Genomic DNA, 15,986 nt, shown 5'->3' on the forward strand with positions numbered 1-15,986 from the left:
TTAGAGCCCAGAGCCCAAGGTCACCAGGCGAAAGCTGGGGTCATGAAGAAGGCACAGGCATTGTCAGAGGTGCAGCCAATGCAGAGAGAGAGAAGGGGAAATGCCCAGCCGGGCTTCTACCTTCTTCCTGCCCACCTGTCTCCTGTAAGGGCCATCCATTAACTGAAACTAGCCAAAGGGGAGATGACATGGGGTCTTGGGAAGGCAGCCTACAGGGCCATTTCCTCCAATCCAGAGATGAGCAAGGAGAATGGGAGGAATGGACCTGACAACAATCAGGCCCTGGATGGCACACTCCCATTCTCTCTTCCACTTTTCTGTGGCTACACATAATCATCTTTTCCCCACCACAGAGCTGTTCATTATTATATGCCATTAAGTCAGCTCCAGCTCCTGGTGACTTAATAAGTGAGTGATGTTGCAATGTCCTGTCCTAAACAGCTCTGTTCAGCTCCTGTAGACTTATGTCTATGGCTTCATTTATGGAGCCAATTTACCTCGTATTTGGTCTTCCTCTTTTTTTACTGCCTTCTTTTTTCCCAGCATTATTGTCTTTTGCAAAGAACTCTGCCTTCTCATGATGTGCCTGCAGTAGGAGAGCTTCAGTTGTAATTTTTGCCTCCAGGGATGTTACAGGCTTGATTTGCTCTAGGATCTATTTGTTCATCTTTCTAGCCATCTAGGGTATCCACAGAGCCCTCCTCCAATGACATATTTCAAATGAATCAATTTTAAAATATGGAAATTTAAAACTCATGCAGTAACTGGTCTTAGGAATGCAGCCTACAGGGCCATTCCCTCCAATCCAGAGCTGAGCAAGGAGAATGGGAGGACTGGATCCAATTATGTTATATCATCAGGATAAGCTTCAAGGAACAAAATGTTTAAAACTGCAAAAGCCAAATCTACTAAATCAATGTACAAAGGACCCTGACACAAAGCTTAATCTCTGGAACATTTATTGAAATTTAGTTCCAGACTATTTCCTTATTGAGTTTTGCTTTTCTCTTTTCCTGGAATATGGTCATAAAGTCAAATTTGGCAAACTTATTCTGGTTAATCACATTCTGCAAAATTATATTACTTCTTTATATTTCCACAGAGATAACTCAATGTCTATTTCAGAATAATAGAAAGGGTAATGAGGACTCATAAAATAATGCAATATTCAAACTATAACTTTTAATTTTTCAATTTTCAAAAATATTCTTGTCTTAAACATCCATACAGATTATAATTTTTAAAACCATCCCCCCAAAAAAACACTAAAGTTTGAGAGCTAAGGAGAGATGTTTACAACAATTTGATCTGTTTTTATCAGATTTTGTACATCTTACCTTTAGTCACCCCCCCCCCCCAATCCTGTAACAAGTACCAGCAAAAAAGGACTCAGTTTTTGAGAGTGAAGATGGAAGCTTACTTGATTTTGTATCTGCGGCAGCTGGCAAGGTGCCTCACACTTCGCAGGCATTCATCAGTATTTGTGGAAAGAGAAGAATGAAGATCTTGAGGTATCATAGATGCAAATGAAGTAGGGCCTGATCCTTCTAAAATTCCATTTTACTATGTAATCTTTCTACTCAGGAACATACACCATACACTGCTGTTTTGGTTTTTTTTTAATTGCCCATAGTATAGCATTCCAGATAGAATACAGAACATCTAGTTAAATGTGAGTGTCAGATAACCAACGAACAATTTTGTAGCATAAGGATGTTCCAAATATTGTATGTATAAAAATATTTGCATATGTGAGACATACTTATACTAAGACATTACTCACTGTGTATCTGAAATTCAGATTTAACTAGACATCCTATATTTTCATTTGCTAAATCAGGCAACCCTACCATAGGATACAATACAAATTTCTATTTATCATGGTTTTAAGAATGACTTCATTACCAGACATATTGGGTAGAGATGGCCAAAGAGTGAAGTTAGCCAGGCATCAGCAAAATAACTAATATCTATCATTTTAATAAATAGTTCTTTTAAATTTTAGTTTAGAAGTAAATCATCCAATAAGTAAATAGGAAAATAATCTTTGATGTTCAGAGTCCAGATCCAGATGCCATTAGAAAGCCACTTATCCTCTACAACTTCATAAAATGACCCTCATTCCTTTCTCATGGTGTTGAAAAGAATACAAAGAGCTAGATTACATTATGTAAGTTCCTTTATACCCATTCCTCTCTTACTCCCATCTATAAAAAGTAATTATTGTTCACTGCTCTAGCCTGAATGTTTGTGTCCCCTCAAAATTAATATGTTGAAACCCAATCCTCAATATGATGGTATTAGGAGGTGAGGCCTTTGGAAGGTGCTTAGGTCATAAGGGTGGAAGCCTCATGAATGGGATTAATGCTGTTGCGAAAAAGACCCCAGAGAGCACCCTCACCCTTTTGCCATGTGATGAAACAGCAAGATGATCACCTATGAACAAGGAAGAAAGCTCTCATCAGACATCAAATCTGCCAGTGCCATAATCTTGGACTTCCCAGACTCTAGAACTATGAGAAATAAATTATTTATAAGCCATTCAGTCTATGGTATTCTGTTACAGAGCTTGATGGATGAAGGCACTAACCATTTGGTTTATATCATTCCCATCATTTTGTATGCATTTATATACACATAGGTATATATGCATGTTATTTTTCATTTACAAAATGGGATCATATTTTACATATTACACTGAAACTTTCATTTTCATTTAAAATCTTAGTTGTCCAAAAACACCTTTATTTCTAAATGGAGGATACACATTGTGGCAGACAAACTCTAAAATGTCCCTCCTATGATCCCCAACTCCTGGTATTCATGAGCTTGTGTAATTTCCTCCCCTTGAATGTGGGATGGCCTAACAACTGGTTCTAAAAGTCAGAATAGTGCAAAAGTGATAGGATGTCACTTCTATGATTAGGTTACATATAATTTTCACTTTCATTTTGCTAGCAGACTCCTTCTATAGCCTTCTCAGTTTTAATGAAGGGAGCTGTTATGTTGGAGAGGATCTGAGGAAGCCTCCAGCCAAAAAAATAACTAGGAGGTAAGGCTCTCAGTCAACAGTCCTCAAGGAACTGAATCCTGCCAACAACCATATAAGCTTGGAAGCAGATCCTTCCACAATCAAACCTTCAGGTGAGACTTCAGCCTTGGCCAACATCTCACTTACAGCTTTGTGAAGACCCTGACACAGAGGACCTGGTTAACCCACGCCTGGATTCCTGACCCACAGAAACTTGGATCATAAATGTGTGTAGTTTTAAGCTGCTGCATTTGTGGTAATTTTCCTACACAGTAATAGACTGCTAATTCACTCATGATACAAAATTTAAAACCTATAAAGTTTACCTGAAAATTTGTCTCCTTTCCATTCTTATTTCTAGCCAATCAGATCCCTTCCGCAGAGGCAAACACTCTTACAAACATCAAATCAGATCAGTAATCTGAAAGCATTTTAAATGTTTAACAGACAAAAAATAAATTAAATGTATTAATATCATTATTTGTACAAAAATTCTAAAATTCACAAATGATACTAAGATCTTTGAGTTAGTGGAAGGTGAGAACAACAGGGATAATTGCAGAATTATCTCACAAGGAACTACATGGAAAAGGCAAAAAAAAGTGAAAGATCAGTTACAAATGAACACATAAAAATGGGTTATTTGGACTTGGAAGAAATTCCAAGTAGAGTACATTTACAAGATTGTATCTAATGAGCTATTGCTTATGACCAGAAAGAGATCTGAGAATCACTAAACACTTATCCTCAATATCTTTGACTCAGTGGCCTATGCTGACTATAAGACGGCATTACAGGTTGAGTGAAAAAAAAAAAAAAAACAGAAAAAATTACATTACATGGTTCAAAGCCAGGTCCATGCACCTGACACCACACATGGACTGTTCATTACATCTCAAAAATGACTTTATGTAGCTAGAAATGAACCCAAACATCTTCTCTGATCTCCATTATTAGTGATTTTTTGCCCAACAGGAACCTGAGTTGTCTTAGCACAAAATGGAGCCACAAGTAAAGAATGAGACCTTCTTTCTCAACTGCCTGCTTTCTTACCATCCATCTTCCAGCTCCTTGGGAGATTCTAGGACTAAAATGACAGTACTAGGTTGGGAAACGTTATCTTTAATAGCCAAACAGATACATACAATCCGTACTTTTTAATTTTATTAACTTAAATTAGTATGTCTAAGCATTTGATACTAATTATGTTCTTTCAAAGCAACTAAATTACTATTTATAAGCTTATGTATAGAACTAGACATCTTATATTTTTGTGCTAAATTTACCCCAACACTTACAAATTTTAGTGATTTCTTAACATTATTTCCCCCAAATATCTCTATTTATTATATGCTTTTACATTTCACAAATTTTTGTTTAAAAAAAACTCAAATTCTTTGTGTGAGAAAAAGATCTATGCTTAGATATTTAGATATTCATGTGTTCACACATACCTGGCACAGTTGGATACAAGTTTAACTGATTTTATTCCTTCTTCCTAGTCCTCCTGCCCACTTGGTTAAAACCCAAGATAGAAGACAAGACCACAGGAGATAAATCAGTTACCCAATTTTACAAAAATATTATGAAAGTAAGCTATGTTTTAGGAAAATAAATGTCCTATGTGTAGGATTCTTATCCTTCTTCTTAAAAATAAAAAATAAAGTGTTGTTCATTAATCACGAAACAGTAAAAAATTATGAGATTTAAATGAAAGTGTATCACCTTTATCCTTCTAAATTCAGAATGCCATCATCTCTAAGACGCCAACTCGCCAACTGGATTCCTAAGACACCAAGCTTGATGAAGCAAGATGTATGTTTGACATCTTACTAGAGGGTAAGACACCACAACTTTACTTGTATCTGAACCAACTCCACATAAACAAAAATAAAGTAAAACCCTGTCTGAGATACTTTGGCACTGTGTAAAAGCAGGAAAAGACCACTTTCCTGACCCAGCCTCCACTTCCTCTCCAACCCAGACGAGTGGGTGTACCAGCCCTGCTGATATGCCACACATGACCTCGTTTACCGCTTTCACTGAGAACTCTGGCTAGCCCCCTGGCCAAACTATGATCCACAGACCAAAGACCACCACGGGTTGGGGATATCAATGAAATATACAGGAAAGGGTCAAAACACCAGCTCCCAACCATAAACAGTTTCTAACCTAACCTACTGCTTCCTCTAATTATGGTCATCTCCATATTAGGAACCATGGTGGAGTATTTTAAAATTCTTCAAGTTTCCTAGAATATAACACCCACACAATATTTGATCTGGTAAAAGGGAACTAAGGCTATAATTAATCCATAAACACATTCCTACAAGGAAACAAAAGTAATCCAAGACCTTCAAAGAACATCACTTTAAGTTTTCAAATACAAGGGGGGGGGGGGGTGCTAAAGTAGGTTTACAGTTGTTCATATGGAAAATAATACAGTAATAAATAAATAATAATACAAAAATAAACTGTGTTTTGCATACTCATAACTGAAAACCTACTTTTGCTAACCCCTGTATAACTAGATAGGTTGATTTTTAAGTACATCTCTACCTGCCCTTTGGTGAACAGGTCAAAAAGCAAAAAGGAGCTCTAAAAAACAGGTGGCCCACTTAAGCAGAAGTAAAACGATGCTTGTGAATAATCAGAAGTTTCAAGATGAGTCCATTGTTTATTGGGAGATAGCTATAGCCTCTCTCTTCTCAGGGGTATGTTAACTTAACAATATTTAATGGAGTTTGTGGTAGAGTCAAGATAGTCAGGTTCCCTGCTTTCCTGCACTAGACACTAACTATCTACTAAAACCTGTACCAAAGCTAATTCTCTTCTGATAAAGGCAACAAAAACAAAAACAGAGGACCAAGAGAAACCTTAAAATATCTAGTGATATTTCTTTTTAAATTTTTTATTTATTTTTATTTATTGATTGATCTTTAGAGAAAGAGAGAGGAAGGGGGGAGAGAGAGATTGAGATTAACATCAATTTTTTGTTCCACTTATTATGCATTCACTAGTTGCTTCTTGTATGTGCCCTGACCAGGAACTGAAACCACAATGTTGGCATATTGGGATGACACTCTAACCAACTGAGCTTCCTGGCCAGGGTCCTGATACTCCTTTGGAATAAAATGAGATGATACACCATCTCTTTTTGGCATTAAATGAGTCACATACTTATTGTATAAAACAATCAACTTCAATTTTAACATAATAGTTATTTCACATGGACTAATTCAGGATTTTAGGAATGAGGAAGCAAAAATGAATAGAAAATTCTCTATATAGATAGAAATTATAATGTAGAAATTATATATATAAAATTATGGGACCATAATGTAAATCCAGTCTCATGGGTCTAGTGATCTGGAACATAACTGCTAATATTCAGAAACTATGGATTGAGCATTATTATGTGTAAGGAGTTCCGTTAAGGTAATACCTGCTCTTATAACAGATATCAGAAACTTAAGGCAATAGAGCACATTTCTGGTTCATATAATATTCCAATACCAGGGTTCCTGGTCAGCAGGCAGCTCAAGCTATCTCCTTCTTGGGTCTCTGCCTTCCAAAAAGGTGTCCCAGTCATCTCCATTCAGCCAAAGGGTAAAGAAGAAGAATATAGAGGAGGCACAGTTAGTTTTTAGGCACTTCAGCCTAGAAATGAAACACCTCACTTTAATTCACATTCTATTGACAAGAACTAGTCACACAGTCACACCCACATGCAAGGGGTGCTGGGAAATGTAGTTTCTGCCAGGCAGCTGCTTCCTAGCAGCTACTCTAAAGAAGATGAATCTTTGGTGTACACTGAGCAGTACCTGCCACAATTATTATGGTTGGTGCCATAAGAAATTCAAATGTAGTAAGACATAAGGCTAACTAGGAAATGTGCCTTTGTCTGGATATATGGTACCTGTTAAAATATGATAAGCAATTCACTTGAAGTTTAGCTAATTAAGACAATATATTTTAGGTCATTTTATATATATATATATATATATATATATATATATATATATATATATATAGTACGAAGCTAATGATATTAAGCCACAATCAGTAATCATACATTTAGAATTGGTGATTCCTAGCATTGTGAGATTAGCAGAGATGTATTAACATTTTTTGACATTGTACAGCTCATAACGATAGCTTGACATTAGCTGGGTGGCATATGTGGGAAAAAAAATTTTTGCATTTTGCTTAGATGTGAACCTGTTAAAAACAAAATTATTTACTCTCTTTCCAGGATTTCTTATCAATATTATTCTAACTGATAGCTTTTGTTGTATGCTTACTTGTGGGGGGTTTTCTCAGCCAAGTTTGGTCAAAGTTGGATGCTTATATATAATTTTAATTGACACCTTAGAAGTTAGTCTCTAACATCAGCTCCTCTTCAATATCGCATTGCATCATCCTCTTGGAAGCTTTTCCTACCCAGACGGGGAGAACTAGCCACTCCTTCCTCTGGGACTCTACTAACCCTGTAAATATATGCTCAAATGTTCCTCCAAGGGGTGAATTAAATCATGTATATAGAAGTGAATGCGAGGAGAAACAAGATGGCGGCGTAGGTAGCAGCTGCACCCGCCGCCTCCCGCAACCACATCAAAATTACAACTAAAACACAGAACCACCATCGCTCAGAACCTCCTGAGATCCGGCTGCACAGAAGCCCTACAATCAGGGAGCTGAAGGAGCACCGAGAGCGGGAGGAGGGGCGGAGACGCGGGCGGATCAGAGCTGAATCGAACAGAGGCAGCCGCGGGCCCACACCCGGTGCCGCAGGTTAAACCCGGGAGGGAATCTCGGCGGTGGGGGTTTCCTGGAGGAGGGAGGGGTCCCAGCCCAACACCAGGCCCCCAGCCCAGGGCTCCAGGCCGGGAAGAGACGTCCCCACAACTCCGGCTGTGAAACCAGCGGGGACTGTCCCTGAGGGTCGCGGAGGCTGCGGGAGCCCCAGCAGCTCCTCTAAAGGGCCCGGCACGGACTCACTCAGACGCTCCCTCTGAGCCCAGCGCCGGGCAGCAGCCTGAAAGGACCCGGGACACTCGGGGGGAACTAACCTGCCTGAAGTCCGGGCGAGAGGCGGAGGGCGGCTTCCTCCCGGGCAGAAGGGCAGGCGGAGGCCATGGCTCCTGTGGCGAGTCCTCCCGCACACAGCCGGCAGGCAGGCGCCATGTTTGAATCGCCAGCACCTGACTCTCACCTTTGGCCCCGCCCCGTGATTCCTGGAGGCCCCGCCCCTCCCCACCTGCAGCTCATCCAGGCCATTTCCAGGGGCTTTTCTGTGCAAGTGGCCTCTTGAGCCTCACGCTTAGGACTTTCCTAAATCTCTCAAACAAGCAGCAGTGTGTCCCATACAGTTTGATAAGCGGCCCCAGGCCTGGCACTAGCGGCAGCCTGCATTGGCTCATAGCTTGGCCTCTCCTGGGCACCTCCAAGCCCAGCACAAGTAGCAGCCAACTATGGTTTGCTGTGTAGCTCATGCTGGGTGGCCCTGGGCAAGGCACTGGCACAGGCTGACTTTGCACCTCCCGGGAGGCCCCAGAGACAATGCACCTGGTGGTCAGACTCAACCACGCTGGATTACAACCCCACCACATCCACGAGTGACACACTCAAGGGGCACACTTGGTGAACACCAAAGCTCCACTGAAGTAAATCCTGCTCCATAGGGGTGTCTCCAGCACAGCAGCTCTTTGGCTGTAGCTGCAGTTGGTCCTCACAGCCGATTGGCCTGGGGGTCAGTTCCTCCCAGTGATGCCAACAGCAACCAAGGCTCAACTACAACAGGACAGTGCACACAGCCCACACAGGGGAGCACCTAGAAGGCCCAGCTCAGGTGACTGGGGAGGCTGAGCCACTGGACCCCACAGGACACCTACTACACAAAGCCACTCTACAAATTCCAGGAGACATAGCAGCTCTACCTAATACATAGAAACAAAAACCTGGAAGCAGCCAAAATGTGGAGGCAAAGAAACATGTCACAAAGGAAAGAACAGAAGAAAGCTCCAGAAAAGGAACTAAATGAAACAGAACCAAGCAAGCTACTAGATACAGAGTTCAGAATTACGGTTATAAGGATGCTCAAGGATCTTAGTAAAACTATTAAGGAAACTAGTGAGATCATCAATGACATAATAAAGTACCAATCAGAAATGAAGGCTACACAAACTGAGATGAAGAATAATTTACAGGGAATCAACAGTAGAGTAGAGGACTCCAAGAATCAAATCAGCAATTTGGAACACAAGGAAACAAAAAACACCCAACCAGAAGAGCAAAAAGAAAAAAGAATCCAGAAATATGAAGATAGTATAAGGAATCTCTGAGACAACTTCAAGAGGCCCAACATTCATATTATTCGAGTATCAGAAGAAGAAAGAGAGCAAGAAATGAAAAACCTATTTGAAAAAATAACGACAGAAAACTTCCCCTACCTGGGGAAAGAAATAGACTTACAAGTCCAGGAAGCACAGAGAGTCCCAAACAAAAGGAACCCAAAGAGACCCAAAGCAAGACACATCATAATTAAAATGCCAAAGGTTAAAGACAAAGAGAGAATCTTAAAAGCAGCAAGAGAAAAGCAGTCGGTTACCTACAAGGGAGCACCCATAGGACTGTCAGCTGATTTCTCAAAAGAAACCTTGCAGGCCAGAAGGGAGTGGCAAGAAATATTCAAAGTGATGAAAAATAAGCACCTACAACCAAGATTACCCAGCAAAGCTATCATTTAGAATTGAAGGTCAGATAAAGAGCTTCACAGATAAGAAAAAGCTAAAGGAGTTCATCACCACCAGTCCAGTACTACATGAAATGTTGAAGGGTCTTCTTTAAGAAGAAGCTAATGAACAAAAGAATCTGACGAACTAAATGGATCCAGAGACATTGACGCAGGCAACAGACGATCATATTTCAGAAGGAAGAGAGAAGGGGAGTGGAGGGCGGGAAGAGATTGACCAAAGAAGTTATATGCATATATGCATAACCCATGAACACAGTCAATAATGGGGTGAAGGCCTGGGGAGGGAGTGGGAGCGAGGTAGAGGGGGTCAATTGGGGGGAAAAGATGGGACACCTGAATACTTTCAACAATAAAGATAAATTTTAAAAAATAAATAAATAATAAAACTAAAAAAAAAAAAGACATGAATGCACAGTAAATGGTTTTTATTATAACTGCCTAAAAATATTGAGCTGATAATACTGAATTCATATAGTTGTTAGGAATATTAGGCATAATGCCTATTTTAATTCTAACAGGTGTTCCATGAAAACATACAATTAACCACTTTTATTGCTATTATTTTTAATATATCTCCTTTTAACAAGCAAAGACAGAAGTTCTGGCCTTACTCTTTGCTACCATAGAAAAGGTATATGCTGAGGGCATATTAATTACAAGAAAGTATTTCTTAGGGGGGAAAAAAGCAGCAGAAACTTGTTATGCATAAAATGGATGAAAAGAAGACAGAATTTGATTATAAGCTTTGATTTTAAATAACTTGAGCAATTGCATCACATACAAAGTAAAATTAATAGGTTGTCTAGACCAGTCATATTTATAGGTGCTTGGAAATGAAGAGTATATGAGAGTAAGAATGAAAAATCTAAAAACATCTCCAGATTAGGAAGAAGCCTGATATTCCTGTTCTGTTTGGCAATGAAATTTTCTCCTAAAACCACAAGTGACATTTTCCAGGAAAGAAACTACACAACCTCCTCTGCAGTCACTTTCTCCTCAATCTCCTACTCTTGGTGTAACTGAATCTGAAAGAAATTTATGTGACCCACACTGAGAAAACCTCTAGAAAACCCATATTTGGAGAAGTAGGGATACAAAATTCTCAGAACATCAAAGATTGACTTATTAGAATCATATGTTGGGATTGATTTCCCTCCTTTTTTTAAACAACAAAAAAAAAAGATCTTATTTTTTGCTAATACTATTATAATGTCATTAATTTTTTATCTGATTTAAAATATAACAAAAAACACATGAAAGTTTACTTAAAAATGTCTTAAAGACTCAACTTTTCCTTGACTGCTGATCTACTAGAGATTCTGTATCAAAATCTTTATTTTTGGTTTTTAATTTGAATGTCTCAACGCCATCTCTGTTTCTGCAACGTGTTTGCTCTTCCTGTTGTAATATCAACATTTCATTCCTCATGAATTAAAAAAAAAAAATCACAGAATTTTAGAGTTGAAATTCATGTCAGAAATAACCTACATTAACTCTATCAAGAAACCTAGAAACCAGGCCCTTTAAAGGGCTCGCCAGTGCGTCGTAGGTAAGAGAAGACCCTGGCTCTTCAGGTCCTACAGTGGCATTTTAAAATGAGTATATAAATTGTTCTGAGATTCCAGTAGTTGCTCCAGCTGACTAAGCAGATGTTACTGTCATCCCCTCCTCCACAGGAGATGCATCCATGACCCCAGTGGACGCCTGAAACCCCGGATAGTACTGAACCCTATATATACTAGTTTTTCCCATACATACAGACTATGATAAAGATTAATTTATAAACTAGGTACAGTAAGAGATTAGCAACAATATCTAATAATAAAATAGAACGATAACAATATATTGTAATAAAAGTATGTAAATGTGGTTTCTCTCTCAAAATATCTCAATGTACAGTATTCACCTTTTCACATAAAGGAAGCACTTTATGGCTTGTCTTTGGCACATCCAAATTGTATCGTTACTCTTGGCTTTGGGGCCATTATTAAGTAAAATAGGGCTTCATGAACACAAACACTATGATGCCTGACAGTGGACCCGATAACCCAGGTGGCTGCTAAGTGTCTTACAGAAGAGCGTGCACAGCGTGGAGACGCCGGTCGAAGGGATGAGCCACATCCTGGGAGGGATGGTGCAGGACTCGTGAGATTTCATTACACTGCTCAGAATGGCACACATTTTTAAACTTACAAGTTATTTGTTTTTGGAATTTGTATGGAATGTTTTTAGACTGTGGTTGCCTGTGGGTAACTGAAACTGCAAAAAGCGAAACTGCAGATAAGCGGGACTCTTGTAAATGCAGGTTGTACCTGTAGCACCATAGGATAAAACATTGTTAAAGTAGTGCTCCTTCATTTACCGGTTCCCCAGACATTCACTGAATTTCCAGTAGGAAACTGTGGATGCAAATATGAGTGGGACCTAGTCCCTGCCTGCAGGGAGTTTACTTGTTAGTGTTAGGGGACAAGCATGTAAAGGCAATAAGGAATCATAGATGCTGTGCTAGATTGTGGGCAGGATAGTTAGGAGCACAGATATGGGAGTGGTTATTCCTATTTAGGTTTTTAAAAAAAGGCTTTAGCCTGGCCCAGCATGGCTCAGTGGTTGAGCATAGGCCTAGGATCCAGGGGGTCTGGTCTGGGCACATTCCAGGGTTGCAGCTCGGTGGGGTAGGGGGAGTGCAGGAGGCAGCCCATCAGTGATGACTCTCTCATCATTGATGTTTCTATCTCTCCCTTCCTCTCTCTGAGATCAATGAAGATATTTTTTTAAAAAAGGCTTTATGGAGGACACCTTGATGCTTGATGTGAACTAAGTCTGGGAAGATGTATAAATATTTCACAGGCAGATGTGGATGGGGCTGGAGGGATATTCTGGACATGGAGGCCTGCGATGTGAGCAAAGGCCTGGAGACCTGAAATTGTCCAGCACACTGGGGAGCTCCACGTGGCTGTGTGCTTGTTTCATGGAGGACAGGAGAGGAGCTGGAGAAAGATAAGGCTGTGAAGATGAAGGATGCCAGATCCAGAGGTCCTCATAGTCTGTAAAAAATAGCTTTCACCTTGGGGCGCAGGAATAATGCTTGAAGTTCTCAGACGTAACCCATTCTGCCTGACAGCAACTTCTAACAGGATCTGGAGGAGTTCAATTTGGGGCTTTACGGAAGCAACAGAAAATAATCATCAGGAATGACTCAATTTATTAAGAAATAAACATTTTATTATAGAGTTAAGATTTTCATTACTGCGTAAATAATTGTTGGCACATAGACTGCTAAATCACACTATTGAATTCAAACATTAACGAACTGAAGCTTTAATTACTAATTATTTTAAATAATATTTTTTGTTGTTGTTCATCCTCAGCTGAGGGTATTTTTTTCCATTGATATTTAGAGAGAGTGGAAAGGAAGGAGGGAGGGGAAGAGGAGAGAGAGAGAGAAACATCAATGTGAGAGAGACACATCGATTGGCTGCCTCCCAAACAGGCCCAACCCTCATAGGGATCGAACCTGCAACCCAGGTATGTGCCCTTGACCAGGAATCCAACCTGTGACCCTTCTGTGCAAGGGCTGGTGCTCTAACCACTGAGGACACTGGCCAGGGCTTAAATAATATTTTTTAGAAACAGGAATGTTTTACCATGGAACAGGGGCATTAACCTGCGGTATTCCTTAACTGGAATGGGTAAAAACAATAACACTTGGCCAAATATGGCTAGAAAATATCTGATTTAGCTGCTTCTGTTTTTAAATGTTTCCAAGTGTTCATCTGAGCCCAACTGAAGACATATGCCAAGGAGCAAGATCTTAAGTCCTCCTCGCCGCTTCTTTTGCCGTCAAGTTTTTGTCTTCTTTCTTTTGTTCTGCACTAAAATGGTCACTTTTCCATATCAACCTTATAATTGATTCTCTACAAAAATTACTCAAACATCAGATTTTAAATAAGAATTCTCATAAACTGATTTCAAAGAATGCTTTTCTCCCCTCAAATACATTCTGCAAAATGCCTGTCACTGGTTGATCAGTGAGGCAAATGTGTTTTCCATCCTGAAAAGGGCCTGCAGCTGATAGATTTCTATTTATACGTCTCTGCAGCTTTCCACCTCCTGCTCTTCAGGTCCTCTCTGATTTCAGGCTCCCGGATTGTTACTGCAGGTAGAGGGTTCTATGCCACTATGATTGATTCTGCATGGGAAGGGAGACTTTCTGTTGAGTCCAATTCCAAATTATCCATCCTTTCAACTCCAGCGTAGACACAGTGGAGACCCAGAGTCCACAGCTCCACTAAGTTTATTATTTAACCATGCCTCTTAACCTCATTGGCTACACAAGTTCCAAATTTCTTAGTTAATTTTTATGAATAAATGGGCCCCGTGAGGGTAGAAATGATGTCATTTTAAAGAAAAAAAAGTACTTAAATCAACTTTAGAGAATTCATCATTTAAAAAGTGCTAATGTCCTCAGAGTAGTGATAATACTTTAATAAGAAATACTGCTAAATTCTTGAGTACTGGCAAATATTAGCAATCAATATGTGATATGGGGATTCAAGCATGGCACCCATGCATGGTATCAATAGGCAAAAACTATATGTTCAGAATTCATTGTTGTGAATGGGGAATTGAATGGTTAATCATTAGAATGTATTGAATAGTTATTTAATCTAAAACAATTCTATGGATCTAAAATAAAAATGTTTGTTTTAAGTGAAACTAATGTTTATTGATAGTAAGACCACTTTTTCAGGAGCTGAATTTTGTTAACAAAGTTATTGAGCTCTGGAATAAAATGTTCTATGGTGTTTCTATATTTCTGAAATGTTCTAATTTCATGTCTAAATTTAAAAGGAGCACCCTCTTATCTTTCATCCTTGTTTCCCTCCCTCTAATAAATAATGCCCCTTCTCTGTACACTACAAATGTTGAATACTGTGGTAGGCTTCTGACTGGCTACAATTCCCAACTTGTCTATCAGAGGTGCGTGATGGTATCAAAATGTCATATTTTTATCTGAGCCTTAATTTAGGGGGGAAAATAATTACTGAAAGAGCTGAAAGAGTCAAAATAGGTGATTATACTTCACTAAGTAAAACTTAAATTGTAAATGTCCAAATAAACTAGAATAATCAAGTCCACCAAAACACTGACATCCGGACACTTAAAATTTTCTATGTATGGGAATTTTCATGCGATTCAAGAAAAAAAAAAAGTCATGTTCTTAAATGTTTCCATAAGTCCTCTTACAGCGTCTATATTTTATTATCACACGCCACTCTTTATTCGTTTCACAACTGAACTTTTTCCTTTCCACATACAAGATCTGCAGGGAATTTGATCATTCTGACCTTTAGATTCTAACAACCGAGTGTCAGCCTAATCAAGAATGGAAATAGTGTGGAAATGTTACAAATCAAGGCCCTCTGGTTTAAATCATTTAAAATGTTAATTCTGACAGTTGGAAAATCTTACTCAGAAAAAAATGTGTCAGCAGCATGTTTGATTACAAAAAGTAAGAAGCGGGAGCCTCTTCAAAAGTCAGAACGACACACTATCCATTTCATGCTTTTCAGAGCTGCCTCCATTGTAAATCACTTTATCTTCTCATCTCTGAAGCTTCCCAGACACATTCTCTCACCATGAATTCACAGCCCTCTGCGGAGTGACACCTGGGGACCTGTGCCCTTTTGAGTGAGTGTGGGAAGTGGGGAAGGAGACAAAAGCGCCCACCTGGGGCTGCGGCCTGAGGGCCCCCAGAGCAGAACAGGGGCGCCCTGGTTCTCTCGGCCTCTGTGTTCCCTGTTGCTGGGAGCAGGTCGTTGTTGGGAAATATCTGTTTACTCACCTGGCATTCCAAGAAGCGAAAGGCCCCTCAGCTGTTTTAGAGTCCTGTCATTAAACACATGAATGTTCTTTCCTACGAGTGTAGGAAAGCTGACAAACCAGACTGTGGTCTGAAACCCTTCTCAGAAACGCTGCCATCGTGTGGCACTTTGGAGACATGACCGGAAGAGTCCTGGCTGGGTCATATGGTTCATCTCGGGTGGCTGGGCTCCAGCGAAATCTATTCCTATACCTCTCTAAGTCCATATTAAATCATTTCCGTGGGCACAGAGTAAACCATTGTGAATCCTGTGGAAATCTTGTTGTTTTTAGAATTTGTGAACTTTCCTCTACTAAATTGTCAATATGACTAAC

This window comes from Miniopterus schreibersii, assembly GCF_964146895.1.
Source record: "Miniopterus schreibersii genome assembly, chromosome: 1".
Classification (NCBI taxonomy): Eukaryota; Metazoa; Chordata; class Mammalia; order Chiroptera; family Miniopteridae; genus Miniopterus; species Miniopterus schreibersii.